Consider the following 3073-nt stretch of genomic DNA (forward strand, 5'->3'; position numbering starts at 1 on the left):
CACCCCTTTCCTCTCCCCGCTTTCTACTGGTAGGATCCCAGACAGGCAGCAGAACAACAGGAACTGGCTGACTTAGAACTTAGGAACTGGCTGACCCGAGATCCCTTGTCCTGTGCCAGGGACAAACAGATGCATTAGCCTTGAAGTCAGCTGTTGGCTGTAACACTACTAGCCCATGACAACCCCAGAGCCTGAATCCAGGATACGTTGCTGAACAGAACTTCAGGAAACAACATCTTTGCTCATTCCTCCTACTAATCCAACTAAGTGTGTATAGACAGTATTTTCCTCCTTGTATTTCCTAAGGTTGGCCACATCCACTGAAGAGAAGCCAAGGAATATAGAGCCTTCCTTCCTCTGGACAGCACTGAGTGTCCACCCACTGTTCTGCACCTGAAGAGAACATTTCAACAGTTCGCCACGTTCACAACCGGCCCAGGCAGCGGGGCAAAGATCACATTTTAATGTTGTCTTAGTTAAAGTTTTATTGCTGCGAACAGACACCATGACCAAGGCAACTCTTATAAGGAGTCTTATATTTAATTGGGACTGGCTTACAGGTTCAGAGGTTCAGTCCATTATCATCAAGGTGGGAACATGGCAGCATCTAGGCAGACATGGTGCCGGAGGAACTGAGAGTTCTACATTTTCATCTGAAGGCTGCTAGCAGAGTACTGGCTTCCAGGCAGCTAGGAAGAGCGTCTCTAAGCCCACTCCCACAGTGACACATATGCAAACCATCACACCACCATCCTTAACTAAAATTCTCAATATCTGGAGCGTTTGTTGATGAGATCTTCTTGTTTTTAATAAGAGGATATTTTACAGGCGTGGGGCTGTGGGAGAAGGCTGGAGGAGGCATAGTAGATGGGGCCGTCACCATCAGGTTACTCACACCTAGGGAAATGAGATGGTCCTCACTGGATGTGATGGTTTGTATATGCTTAACCCAGAGAGCGGCACTATTAGAAGATGTGGCCTTGTTGGAGGAGGTGTGCAACTGTGGGTGTGAACTTTAAGACCCTCATCCTAGCTGCCTGGAAGTCAGTATTCTGCTAGCAGCCTTCTGATGAAGATGTAGAACTCTCAGCACCTCCTGCACCATGCCTGCCTGGATGCCGCCATGCTCCTGCCTTGATGATAGTGGACTGAACCTCTGAACCTGTAAGCCAGCCCCAATTAAATGTCCTTGTAAGAGTTACCTTGATCATGGTGTCTGTTCACAGCAGTAAAGCCCTAACTAAGACACCGGATATGGGTCCTTTGGCCTTGGACTCTCAGCCTCCATAACTGTAAGATATAAATGTCTGTATAGCCTAGGCTGGCTTTGAACCTGTGAATCCTTCCTGCTCCTCTTCTTTTTCCTTCATTCTTTTCTTTCTGCCTTCCTTCCTGTTTGTTTTGTTTGTGTGTTTGTTTTGTTTTGAGGTGCGCTCTTGCTATGTTACCCAAGCTATTTGTTTCTTTGTTTTGTTTGCTGTTTTGACACAGGGGTCTCTCTATACAGCCCTGGCTGTCCTGGACTATTATAGATATAGAACTCTCAGTGATCCACCTGCCTCTGCCTCTGCCTCCCAAGCACCAGGATTAAAGGCCTGTGCCACTATGCCAGGCCCATGCTGTTCTCGAACTCCCAGGATTGAGTTTTCTCCTGATTTTATTCTCCCAACGGGGTGGGATTATTGGCACACACCACCACAAATCTTTTGTTCTCTATAAATTACCGAGTCTCCTGTATCTTCTTACAGCAACACAGATCAGATTAAGACAATGACCCTGAAAAACGATCTCATAGTAAATATTATCCTGTCTTTGTTAATCCTATCTGACTTCATTCTAAGAAGCACGGATGTGGTAGGAGAAGATCGTGGCAAACCTTAACACCATCATCTTACCTTTCTTCCTTCCTTCCTTTCCTTCCTTCCTTCCTTCCTTCCTTCCTTCCTTCCTTCCTTTTTTTTCCAACATCCAAAACTTTATTAACAGTAAGATCCAAGGTGAGTTTTTGTAGCTTTGGCTGGCCCTTTGGCCCCTGACACGCTCGAACTTCCGGCCCTTGGACCGAACATAGAGTTTGGTGTGGCTGTGTGGGGTTCCTGGGGCCTTGCCAAAATGTCGGTACACCTCTCGGCCCTTCCGAGGACCAGACAGGAGCACAGTCCCTCGGCCCTTGGGAGACTCCAGAGCCAGCTGGTCAAAGGTGAGGATCTTACCCCCATCCTTGAGGATGCAACCTTGGCCCGGCTGCTCACCCGCAGTGCACGCACCTTCAGCTTGGGCACTCCCAGAATCCGCACGTCATCTGTGACTGTCCCCACAACCACAACGGTCTTGTTCTCCCGGCCAGGAAGCTTCATCTTTCAGATCATCTGGGACAGGGACAGAGGTGGCCAGCTAGGGCGGCTCATAAATAACCTCTTCAGCACAACCTGATTGAAGGTGGAGTTGGTACGTCTGGCCAGAAACCTGTACAGCTTGACTAGCAGCCGCAAGTAGATATCCTGGCTCTTGGGCTCCTTGAGCCGAACCTTTCGGTCCTTGTTGTGGAGAATGTCAACACCCATGATGGCGTCTCTTGCTCAGCCCTTTTTTGGTTTTTCGAGACAGGGTTTCTCTGTGTAGCCCTGGCTGTCCTGGAACTCACTCTGTAGACCAGGCTGGCCTCGAACTCAGAACATCTTACGTTTCTTTATCTTTATCCTTCATTATTCATTGAAACCTTCTAGAAATTTGAAATCATAAGCCTGTATTACTTTCATCATTAGTATTTCTTTAGTGCACCTTAGCCTGTTTGTTTACATAAAAATGTTTGTTTACGAAATATGTAAGTAGAATTCTGGACCAGGGACCCTCAGAATCTTTAGTGACTAGATCTGGGTCCTCCCCATCTGTCCTGGCCAGTGAGGACCCTGTGAATTTGATATTTTTTAGTCTCCTGGTCTTCTGTTTCACTGCTTTTCCTTAAGTCTGTACTTGTTAAATGTCGTTGTTTTTGAGATATTGCAATCAGAGAGGACACAGACATCCTTAAAGCCAAATATAAAGTCTTTCTTTACAGGCTGGCAGCTGCACA

At 47.1% G+C, this 3073-nt stretch overlaps 1 pseudogene; it reads right to left on the minus strand.

Moving 5' to 3' along the window:
* Positions 1 to 1984: 1984 nt before the first annotated feature.
* On the minus strand, positions 1985 to 2571 carry LOC114635480 (annotated as a pseudogene).
* Positions 2572 to 3073: the final 502 nt, after the last annotated feature.

Source organism: Grammomys surdaster, unplaced genomic scaffold (assembly GCF_004785775.1).
Source record: "Grammomys surdaster isolate TR1022 unplaced genomic scaffold, NIH_TR_1.0 108188, whole genome shotgun sequence".
Taxonomy (NCBI): Eukaryota; Metazoa; Chordata; class Mammalia; order Rodentia; family Muridae; genus Grammomys; species Grammomys surdaster.